This window comes from Plutella xylostella, chromosome 4 (genome assembly GCF_932276165.1).
Source record: "Plutella xylostella chromosome 4, ilPluXylo3.1, whole genome shotgun sequence".
In the NCBI taxonomy this organism is placed as follows: Eukaryota; Metazoa; Arthropoda; class Insecta; order Lepidoptera; family Plutellidae; genus Plutella; species Plutella xylostella.
Genome location: NC_063984.1, coordinates 1,769,205 through 1,782,089, shown reverse-complemented (window position 1 = coordinate 1,782,089; position 12,885 = coordinate 1,769,205). Strand labels below are relative to the sequence as shown.

General features: G+C 36.3%; 1 protein-coding gene across 1 annotated transcript in view; it reads left to right on the top strand.

Moving 5' to 3' along the window:
• Nucleotides 1–361: 361 nt before the first annotated feature.
• The window catches only part of LOC119694535 (reticulon-4 receptor-like), a 147,286-nt gene continuing 134,762 nt past the window's right edge, over nucleotides 362–12,885 (top strand). The window contains exon 1 of the mRNA XM_048630225.1: nucleotides 362–725. The gene's annotated coding sequence lies outside the window, so the exon portion shown is untranslated. The remainder of the gene's footprint in view (nucleotides 726–12,885) is intronic.

Sequence of the window (12,885 nt, the reverse complement as noted above, 5' to 3'; positions counted from 1 at the left end):
TTTGAACCCACCCCAAAAAATATTTCACTCTTTATTATTAAAGTCAGTTTAAAGACATTCACAAAAGCATCAATAAGCTAACCGCAAAGACGAAGGCAAAAACTGCAGACTTGTTCCATTTTGCGTGGCACCTTAAAAAGTGGTTGAAAAAAGTCTCGGTTCTCATGCAAAAACACGGAGCGGCGACAAGTAAAGCTGCCGTGAAGGTAAGCCGACGTTCAAAGTAATAATGATACTTATTTCTGGTGCTTCCACCCGTAGGAGTAGCACTCTGTAGCTAGGGTTCGCGCCCGCGATCGCACGCACGCACGCGGCGACGCTCTCGCTCACTCTCGCGCCGTCTCGCTCGCTCATTCGTTCACCGCCGCTGAACCAGTCAGTCGCTCAGCAGCTCTCGTTGTGAGAGCTTGTGTCTCTTTTCTCCCGATCGCCTCCGCGTATATTCCCAACAAAACATCGTTAATAGTTAAAATAAACTGTGACTGGTTTTAGTGCTTCGGTTCACGTGTCCCGCGGTTCCACCGGGAACAGCAGTCTGTTAACTGGATCCGATCTGGTTTTTGGTTCTTTTTGTTCCGTTCGCAAGTGCAAAATGTGATGTTATGTGTGTTCAGCGAGCGTGCCGACCTGTGTAACGATAAAAGCCTCAAAGTGAACTCAATGCATTTGATGTGTGAATGATATTTTGGAAAGAGACCTTTGAGGTGGATTCACAACATTTTGAGGTTAGTAAATATACCAGATTGGTCCATAACTTTTTATGAAAGGAAGCCACAATAACTAGTCTTGCGATATGCTGATAAGAGGTAGATAGGTACCTATATGATACCTTTGCTTTATAAACAAGAAATGAGTGTAGAACGAGGTTAGTCGAACTGGGTAAAGGCATTATGCAAATCCACTAGTCTACAAACTACAAACATAAACCTTGAAATTTAGAACACAAATAAAAGGTAACGTTACTACTGATATTAGTTAGGTACTACTCACTCACATGCAATGAAAAAGTTCCACCTGCCATTAACGTTCCATGTCACTGGAACCTGGAACGTTTTCATTGCTCGAGAGTGTTAAATTTTTGTAAGTAGGTAAGTATTATTAAAATACAAACTCACACCTTAATTCCCAGAGTGGAATAGGCTAAAGAATTACAAACAATTAAAAAAAACTTGTTGATAATTCTACGAGTATAACCACATTTTGTATTTTAGTCAGTACCCGTATCACGAAAATTCGAGCTAACGAATAGAATCGAATGCGAGTGCGACTATTGTCAACTTGACAGCACTTTCGAACACTTTTTACCTTTCGAATGAGTTTCGAAAAGAATGACCACAGAATACATAATATTATTCTGACAATGACCTATGGAATGATAGCTGTCAAACTTTCGCAAATCTATACACCGCCATTTTGTTGTTGACAGGTTGACAGCACTTTCGAATAGACTATCGAATAGAATGTGCTGCGTTTTTTCCGGATAGCTCTACAGGAGATGTTTTACCAGTGACTAGGTATAGTGACAGGTTGCAAGCCCATCGCTTCACAGAGTACCTAGTTACTGCAAGGGCACATAGGTAATTAGTAACCGGACTGTTTTCAATCTGCTTATTTATAAAAATTCACACGCCTTATTTACTTCTTACTTACTTAACTAAAAACAACTATGTTTTCATCCTTATCATACTTATTACCTGCTTAAATTTTCAAAAAGCTAACAAAAACGTTAGGTCAAGTTAAAAAAATATGATTAAATGGCATTATTTAATGGGTAGCAAATTACTGCCCAAACCCTGCAAGGACCAAAACCACACTGCTAGAAGGCACCTACAATAAAATATCCAACTTAGGTAGGTACATAACTAATATAACTAAAACTATACTTACATCCGTTACTTGATTATTTTGGCTGGAATCCAGATAGGTTGTGGTTCGTAGGACATTTCCCATTTCTATTTGTTCGGCTTCTCCTCGACAGCATCCGTTTGTTTTTATTCAATAACCATTTACAACATTCGCAATGTTGACAGAAATATCAGCTATGTATTTTCCCTTTCAATCTATAATAACAATTCCTACATTATTACTCTTCGGGTAATTTCCCATTTGGTTTAGTAAGTTGAGTAGGTACCCACCTAGTGTATCTTTTTTTATATGTGGGGACATCTCACACACGGCCATCCGACCCCAAACTAGGCAGAACCTGTGTTATGGGTGTCGGACACCTGATTATATCTACACAAAATACATAATTACATACATACTAAATATAAATATCAACACCCAAGACCCGAATACAAATATCTGTCTTTAAACAGCCCCAGCCGGGAAGTGAACCCGGGACCTTCGGCATAGCAGTCAAGGTCACTAACCAACACCATTCAGCCGTCATCATCTTTGCTTCTAGTGATTCCGCATCTACTGACGTTATTGTTTCTAATTAGGGATTCCTGAACTTAAAGGCTATCTCAGATACTTCGGTACACGACATTTCAAAGAGAACTCATTTTAAGAGCACTTGTGATGATGAAAGACATCTCTAGATGGCATTTGTTTATCAGACACCTCGATAACTGGCGCACTGGGGCTTGGCCGCTGCTTATTTAACTGTGTCACTAGATAATTTTATTACATTGCATTGTCGTTTGTTATGATTGGTTTTTGTTTACATTTCTTAATTTATAAATTGTATTAAAAGTCTCAGTGTAGTTAGTTATGTGAGTTACGTCTTTGAGTCTTGATAATTATCTAAGTACATGTAGGTAAATGTATAAATAAATAAATAAATAAATAAATAAATATTTTATGTACAAAGCAATATTATGAACATCAGAAAACTGTAGGTAATTGTGTACTAAGGATGATGTCATTATTTATACAATCATAGTGTTAATCCGTCTTATCTATAAAATACCTAAGAAACTGAACTATATATATTATCTATATATGTATTTAGCATGTTATCGTAAAGTAAGTGTGAGTCAACCGAACGATTTATAAATCCCTGATTATCCATCATTTGAGAAATTGTATGGATGTAAGTTATTAGTATTAGCCATTTAGCTATCACGTTATTTTACTGACGGAACAGATACTATTTAAAGATACAAACTTACCTTATAAACCTTTCGAAAATATATTATCAGTGCTTTATAATTTTGGCATAGCTTTACTTTGAAATAAATAATTATGTTGAAAAACATATCTAAATGAAGACTTGGTATTTAAGAAAGAAAAATAGGGTAAGCAGGTATGTCATAAAATATCCTAGATACTTTAGGTTTTAAAACGAGAAATAACTTAGTAAACGACCACAATAGACAATCACATCATATTACTTTTATGGGTTAGGATGGTGATGCAATAAAATGTATTTTAAAAATATCTTAGAACATAACCAAAATGATTTTCGTTAAAATCAAGGGCCATCTTTTACTACCTTTTAATTTATGACAAGACCCAAGGAAATTAATTCTTGCAACGAAACGTTCACGGGCAGAAATTTAATTTATAGCTAAGACTTTAACTTGAAAATTACATTGCGTTTGTTGCTATCTTTATTATTCATTAAATTAATTGCTGTCAATTGTAATTATACATATCAATTAGGATCCATCACATTTTGAACTGTACCACCATTTTGCTTTTTGGTTTGTGTACCTAGGTATTTTGTTTTAAGAATATCAAGCGTCAAGCGTACATAAAATTTTGATCTTACACGAATAGAAAAACTCCCTTAAATTATCTACTTCTTCTACATTCTAATGTATTAAAGTAATAACTGTACCCATATTTAATGAAATAATAAACTTGTGTTTACAACGCGGCCATCATGAATTTGGTATCATCAACAGTTAATATACCCATTGTATTTACAGGTACTCCCCGTTTTAAGGTGTTGTAACGTAAGCGAATATTAATTAATACGCTTAAAGTTAAGAATTCCATTTAATTCTATTGTTATTATTTTATTAAGTACATCCTTCTCCAAAATATTTTTTCAGTGAATAATTTAATTTTAAAGTATTTTAGTTTTGACTATGAATTTTACTTTGTTATTAGATACGTTCGCTTCTATTACGTGCTTGCTTAGAACCGTAGCCTGAAATTGTTCATATTGTTAATTGATAGTTTAACTTTGTGAGAATTTGGAGAGTTCAATGAGTAATCTTCCTCAAAAGCAGGCCAAGGTAGGAGGAAATTGAATTGTTCAGTCGCTGATCTCTCTTATTATACATTACGTACTCAAAGGTAACTTCTAAAGTTTTTAGTGCACTATTTTGTTTATCACGACCCATCACGTCCCCTGCCGAGGCACGGGTCTCCTTCCAATGCAGGAAGGGTTTAGGCCTAGTCCTGTTTTGTTAGATCAGCATAATAATAATTTCACTAACTGGTTAGTTACTTGTGCGTTTTAAACTTACTATAGGTACTCTAACAGAACAAAAAAAATACACCGCAGCATGTGGTATGAAATTAAAAAGCATAAAAAATGAGTTATCCTTCGTCTGTTATTTTAAATGGGCGTTTTTTATTAACACGTGCTACTAAAGAGCAAACATGGGTACGGCACACGGTTCCTCGCTCAATCATTCATTAGTTATACGGAACAAAGTTAGTTACAAGCATAAAAAATGTATCGATACTTAATTGACCGAGACTAAAAGCCTGGGGAAAAATGGTTATGTAAACAGTGTAACATGTTATAACAGGAGAAAATTGTTATTTTTAACGGTTCATTTGCTCGTCCGTGGCAAGCAACAGACACGCTGCCGCTGGGTCCTGGCTGGCAGCTGTCAGTCGGTTTGAGTTCTATATTTAAAATAAACATTTTTTATTGGTTTATGAGCTGCGTTCGGTTTATGCCGGTTGGTCGCATCAAAAGTTATGGCCACGAAATTAACAGCGGTAAATTGAAATTATTTTTCATATAATAAGTAACGAATTATGTTTTTTAGTCAAGTCAAGTGAATTGTCTCAATTAATGTAATACTTTAAATATCTTTGGTATTATTATTATAAATGCAGGACTACTGCAAAGGTTTTAATAAAAATGTGTGTGTGTGTGTTTTTAACACCTGACGTCACTGCTGCAGATTCAAACTTACAGAAAGCATAATTCACATCGCAATTAAGAATATAATTTATTAGCACTAGCGAAGAACACCTTAGGGTATAAAGGTGGCTTTATTCAGTTAATGTTTGTAGCTAATAAACTAGGTATACAGGCGCTACTGGGTCAGTGGGGCAAATTATGAACGTTGCAAAAATATTTTCAATTAACAGCTATTGAGGTTTGTACCGCTTTCACCGCAAGTCGGATTAAAATTAAACACATTATTGTATACCTAGATTATTTATTATTTTTAATTGGATGTTGTTTAAATAATAAATGGAATTTACATTATTATTGCAAGCAATGCATAGCATTTTGCTGTAGTGTTATAGTCATACATTTATAACCAAACACAAATACTCAACTGCTAGCAACAATAACAATAAAGCAACCTACTTTTATTGATTTCAATAAAACGCGAACGTAGAGACAGTAATAAAACAGTTCTAGATCCAGTCCCGGAGAAGTAGCAACTCTACAATATTCCGCGAACGCTGGGCAAAATCAAATATAAAGACGAATCGGCAATGATAAAAGGAGAGACAAAAAAAGCCTTGAGATTTCTTCCCCCCTCGTCTTTGTAAGAAAGTGCGGGGTGTATTCCGAAGTCGGATCACGTATTCGAGATTGATAAGTAGGTGTTACGTGCGACTTGGTAGTTACGATTTGCATTCTTGCGCCGATGGGCGAGTCGATTACACTTGTATGTACACGCTGGGCTCTCTGTGCGCCTGGTAGGTCAACTGTTTGATAAACCTATGTACTTGCTTTGCTTGGCGCTGTTTTTCCGTAACCAAAATAAATAAAAATATGTATATGTATAGGTATATTGAATGTGTGTTCTTTTTGTGGTCACGTAGATCTATGAGCATTCAAATGAGGATATTTGATGGGCACTTGTTAAAAAATCTTAATTCAAGCCATGTTTAATAAACAAAACAACTCATTTAACCATGCTGACTCGGGTGCATTTAACCGACTTGAAACCAATTGAGCTTGTGTTATGCATTAATTTGCAACTGTAATAAGATTCAGAGTGAACTTGTTCAAGTGTATGGCCAAATGAAGAAACTTGTATTAAGAAAGTCCATATAAAGTCCGCATTTTAAATTCCCTAAGCTCCTCTGGACCCGTTCTTCAAAACAATGAACAATATTTTAAGTTATTCGCTGTCTTAGAGTTTCGTCCCACACAAATCTTGGCTTATTTACAGAGTAATAATCTCACAGCATTAACAGGGCAGCGAATGGGCTGGAATTTACATAAGGATCGTGTTCTATTAATATTCATTAAGAAACTCTTTGGTTAGGTTTTATTAAATGTTGTAAATGAGTCAATTGTGCATCTTCCTACACGAAAGTTTACGACTATAAATCAAAACAAGTCTCCGAAAGCTACTCCAGGTCAAGAGCGCGTATTCAAAACATAATATACTCAGTCGCACAGAGAAAAATATGAACACCTCAAATGGAATAAAAAGTTTAATTAAAACCTCCTCCAATCTTCGGCTTTAATTAAATTAAAACCAAAATTTAAATTTGGTGTTCTGTTCCAAATGTAAATAAGAGGTTTCTATCGGCCAGTGCGCTGCTATTCCGTAATGAATCTTTTCTTTCTGATCAAACGGTGCTGACCTCTGGCGGAGAAGAGAAGTGATTAATGAAATAAATACGATCGCCCTCCGGCTTTTTAATTACTATTAGCATAATAATGTTTATAGCTTTATAGTGGCACTACCCGGCTGCGTCTGTATTCAACAAGGATCTTCGGAAGGAAGAATATTAGTATATTAATAGAATAATAATTCAATATTAATCAGCTTACTTATTTACCAGTAGTGGATATGTCAAAGGAAAAATACCTATTTATTTATTATGCACTTACTTAACCTTTATATTAAAACGTAAGGATATGTATTAAAATATATTTTTTCACAGCAGATGACGACCGGGCAATTTATATTTACATCTAACATAATGTTATATTATTAAAATAAATGAATTTCAATTTAATGTCGAGTCAAGCCGCGCCCGCATCGGCGTCGGATGCAAGTTTCTAAACGCACTCCCTAATTACAACTTGTCCGATCGTATGTTTGATTACAACCTTCAATGTACAGTCAGCTGCATAAATAAGTAGCTGTACACTTTTGTACCTTGTCAATATGAAACCGCCTATCCATTCATAGAAACATTGATGGTTCGTCAGTTTGACAAGGTACAAAAGTGTATAGCAACTTATGCAGCTGACTGTACGTAACATTTACAATATCACGTAATCTCTAACGCAAAGTAATAAGGATTAAAATGCCCAGTACCTTTTAATTTGCTTTATAATCTAAGGTTCAGATATTCACTTCCAATTCACGGAACCGGTTTAAGAGGAATGATCGGTGAGAGCTTCCATGTATGTTAATGATGATAGCCCCGATATCGATGTCATTGTGTCTTGTTTATTGATTGGTGAAGTTGGTGTCAAACATAAACCTATTTTAGGCAAGATATTAAATATAACTTTACACTTAACATGATACATTTGAAATTAATGGGTAAGGTTTATTGTGATTTTAAGTAGATTGGCAATTTCGTTTCAGTTTACAGGGTGGCACTGGCTTCGGAATGCATTAGTGTTATATGACGTTCTTCAGTTTTTTATGAACCAACCTTACAACTGCTTTTAATATAACTTTTAATGATTACCAATTACTTTTGAGCATTACACCATGACTCGCATGATAAAAGCGTTGATCGTTTCGAATTGAGAACTATCTCACATTTGAAAATGGAACAATGCATTTTATTTTTTTCGGCGTCATCGCGCGCGAATAATGGGAGCCGTCATTCAATAGTGGAATGGCCCCGCCCACTAAAAACCCGTATTCTCCCGTCTCTAGGTTTCATAATTGCCGGCTTCGTCGTAATTCTTCGGTCAGTTCGAGCCACAATAATTACAGGGTACAGATGATGATGCATTCGGACGCTGCCTTTAAGTGCAGGTAGTAAGAAATAACCCAGTAAAAGCATGCTCAGGAGACATGTTTATGTGTTCTATAAATCGCTCGGATTCCTTTTTAAATTACAAGGAAAAGCTTTTTCGCGCACTGCCTTAAAGTGGACTTGAAGATACAGAACTAAATTCATAACGAACTTTGCTATTTATATTCCATTGACGTTTATGGCTAAAGTAGCTGGCACGCTATTGCTAAACAGCAACTGGCCATCAATAAAAAGACAAAAGGAAAAAAAGTGCAAACCCAAATGAGTTTCGAACGAAAGACCTTGATTGACAGTCAGTGATTATTTGATTTGAAAACACTGGCCACTAAAGCTGCGGATGCCATCTGTTCATTCGAAATTCGAATTAATCGACGAGCGGGATCCACAATGCCGCCGCCGCCGCCACCGCCGCCGCCCGACGACGCCAGCCAGCCAGGCGATGTGCTGGGATTTAATATTTCATTCAATGTAGAGCATCACTCACAATATTTTGAGGTCGATAAACTTTCATCTTCTGCACATCAGCAGATTGACAGTGAATAAAAATGTTGCCTTGCTTTCGTCAAAAAGCTTTAAAGCTGGAAGGCACTAAATAAATGGGCCCGCTGATTTAACTCAACCATTTCCATTTCACAGGAAATGCGGTGAGTTTGTGGTTGGAAATATCCGAATAACACGTCTTAATCCTTTCGCGGCAGATGGAAATTTTATCTAAAACATTATTCATAGTTAATAGCATGGAAGCCAATATCCGAGCGCCTGTTTGAATTAAAGTCAAGTATAATTTTTATGCGTAACAAATTAGAAGGGGGATGGCCCAAGTCACAAAGTGCTGGTTACATTTTCTAACACGTGTGCATAATTTTGTCGCGAATCTGTCATTGTTGACTCTGGCGCCCTATTATTACTTTTTACGGTTTAACAAGCTCGTATTTTAACTTATCTCGTTGTGTGAATTGTTATTATATTCCTTTTTTGAGGGGTGGCAACCCTAATGTTGAATTTTTTAGGGTCTCCTGTTGCGGTTGTCCATTGCGTCTCCCGACAATTTTTACTTTGGAGCATTCGTAAACGTGAAACGATGCCTACGTTTGTAAAAATCTATTTGGATTTTTATAACTGAACGTTAAATGATATACTTTCTTAATTTAGTATCCGTATAGAGATATATATAAACCTCTAAAGTTAATTCAAGGAAACTTCGACTACCTATTGTGTTGAATGAACACATTAAACGTTGAAAGATTTATTATTCGAAATTGGATGTGTCACTATAAAACAATGGCCGGGGCAGAAGCAGGCCTTTCAAAACAACATTTCAATATCAGATAACAGTCGGAAACACTGAACCAATTATGCGATCCCGACTCGATACTTTCGATATCGAATAGTTTCTCGATTCAATCCCGATTATTGGAATTGCTTTCAGTGATGTACCTGCATAACTGATTCATTATTCACTTTAGCCTTTATGTTTATACACATACACACACTCACGTCTTGTACATACTAACCGTAGTTCTTTGCAGGTAGGCAAAGATTCATTTTTGTGTTTAGGCCTAATATGATTAAGACTAGCCGTTTTTCCATCGTTAGGGCACAACCAATACCCGAGAAAAATATCTGATTGCACTGCAGCATCGCGTCGTTTTAGTCTATACTAATAACAAACTATAATTTTGTTAAAATTCATAAAAACAACAATAAAATTAAAGAATAATACAACAAAATGACGATTGACCTAACATAACTAGGCGCGTATTATCAGCAATCAGAACACTTTTTCATCACAGCGTAGCATTACACAGTCGATTGCATTCAATGAACAGAGATTTCAAGTCGAACATTTGCCGCGATCTCATTACCGATGATTAGTCGGGCCATCTGTCGATTCGGGTGAGTAATCGAGTAATCGATCGACTCACAGAATACGTCACGTCACGGCCCGCGGGGCACTCAATACACCCACGATAGTTCAGGAGTTTTTTCAACGAAATTTAATTTGTTACTGCCATGCGGGATGACAGAAGAAATTTAAGCCGAGGTTGACTCGCAACTTTTTTGCGTTAGCCCGATTAAGGAAGAATGCTTTATGGTAAGCTGTATTATTTAAATCCTAAACCGTTTTTCTTCGTAAAAATCTATTTACATCCAAAGATTTATGGTTCAAATCCGTATCTTTTTCCGTGAAAGTAGAGCTAACGAAATCAACGCAGTGCCGGCTAACCCCCGAAATCCGACAGCTGTCTGGTTACATCTAGTTATGTCTGCTTTTATCCGCTCGTATCCAGTTAAAGGCGGTTATTGCGCGTCGATCATAAATTTTACGCGGCCAATAACGTCGGGACGCCTAGTGGGGGGTGGCTGGAGGTCGGCTGTGTTGGAGTAAATTGAACAGAAATTACGGAGACTAGGAGCTAAGTGCTCTGTTGCACAAATGGTTTTAGTGAAGTTGAACTGAGTTTCACGCGGGTTAGCTGATGACGATGATTGTGAACCGATATAGACGTATGTTTTGCACCTGAGCGAGCTGGCTGCCTATTGGATATGGATATTTATGAGGGTTAAAACAAACGACCTTGAATTACGTCTGTACATCGGCATTGTAAAAACATTGCATCGTACCTGTTGTTTATGTTTATGTTTACCATACTTTTTAATATTTAAACCAAAAATATGTCATGGAAAATTTTAACATTTATGGTAAATCAACGTTAAGTCAATAGATGTGACAATAAAGTGAACATATATATACGTTTTGTCACGTGAGTTCATCTAAAATATCTTATGTTTACGTTTTTAGCTTTACGTTACACCGTTATAAAACTTGATAAATGGACAACATTTCATTTTCTTTACCCTATATTTTTATTAGTTATTCGGAAAGTTTATAGAAAATTAGGGGACCCGTATTTTTTTATTTTGTATGTACATCAATTTTTGCATGTTATTTTTAACTTTAAAGTTAATTATTTTAAAACCGGAAGTGACGTCACATATTAGCCTCAATTTTTATTTTTGTCTATTGCCTGAGTCTCGCAAAAAAACATAAATGACACTGACAAGTGACATTTAAACTTTGTTTACATGCCAACCAACAAATGGGTCATTTTCAAATAACCTTGATATTTCTGATGATGGAAAGTAGGTACTTATCATGTAAAAAAATAAGCAGAAGCATTTTTTCAGCTGTGTAGGCGGTGGCATGCTCTGGGACATATTATATAGAGTTCATCTCTTAATAATAAATATAAAAAATTGTCAGAAAGTGTCAGAACAGAATTAATGAAAATGACCCAAATAAACAACAACGTCACGATAAAACGTCAACGTCAATCAAAAATGAAAGTGACAGTTACTTTGTTTTTAAATCTATAGGCTTTGATCATCAAAATGCATCGCACCTGATGCATGACGTCATCAGCACTTTTTTACTATTTTATGATTTTCTCGAAAATGATACATCCAAAAAATACAAAAACATTTTGTTTGTGGCCTTTAGAGCTAAATCTCGAAATGGTTTTCGATTTATAGCAGCTTTAGTTTTTTGAAATGTTGTCCATTAACTTTTAAATAAAAACGCCCGTTTTCTGCCATCTCTCAAACACAATCACACTAAAATAAAGTATTAATGTAGGTATAAACCGACCAATATTCGCCCCAACGAGCTTTGAACTGTACATAGCATAATATTTTCTCGCAACGACCGCGAACAATACACAACATCAAAGACAGACGCGCCCCATTCGCAGCTCTCAATCGCCCCTTATTCTGAACGGCACACTTATCGGCTAAACTGAAGGAAACATACAGTATTAGAGAGCAGAATAAAAGTTGCAAAACTACACTCTCTATCTACGTCACGGGCTGAGCTAGATGCACATTTGCTATTTGCAACGTGCAATATTTATTTTCCTCTCTCGAAATCGGTGCGTTTGATTTTGGCTACCGATCTCGGAGATTTCAACCGAACGTAACACATAACTCCAATATTATGTACCTATTAACAATTCTTTTCGTTAAGAAGATTCATAAATCATACTATCTAGTACCTACTGAGTAAATAATACCTAACTGTTGCTACTGAAAGCGGAAGACCTGTGAAGAAGACCGAAGCACCTTGATAGTGTAGGCTGAAAATGATGACGTCATCTTATAAATACCATTCATACATTCATATCATCAATGTCTTTCACCATAACCATTGAAAATCACTACTTATGCCGACAACCGACGTATCGTCTCCACAAACTCTTAAGATGTTTAGTAAATATCCCGCCCGCCGTCTCGCCCGTGTTTACTTCGATGCTTTCCTCACCTCACAGAGCATCATTGTTCACCGCAATACATCCTGCATGTACAGTACAATGTATGTTTTTATCCACCTAGTGTCTCTAGGACCGTTCCTGTGTAGACTGGAGTCAATGTTTGCGCGATATGAAGCCTTAGCTGTAGTGCAGCAGGGCCGTTTTTTGATTGGAGAGCAGCTGACTTTGAAAATATGGTTTTATCGCGTCTGAATCGTCTTTGGTCGCTGGAGCGTGAAGTCGCGATTATGCGTACAAGTAGCTCGCGTAAAAGTTACTTACTGATCGTTTGAACCTGCTCTAGATAGTACCTTATTATACTCCCGAGCAATGCAAATGTTCCATTGGATGCAATGTCAATGGCAGGATGGAACTTTTTCATTGCTCATGATTGCAGTAGGTACGTCATTTCAAACATAAAAATAACTACTCTTTTTCCAGTTGGCTGTTATTAAACGTTCGTTAA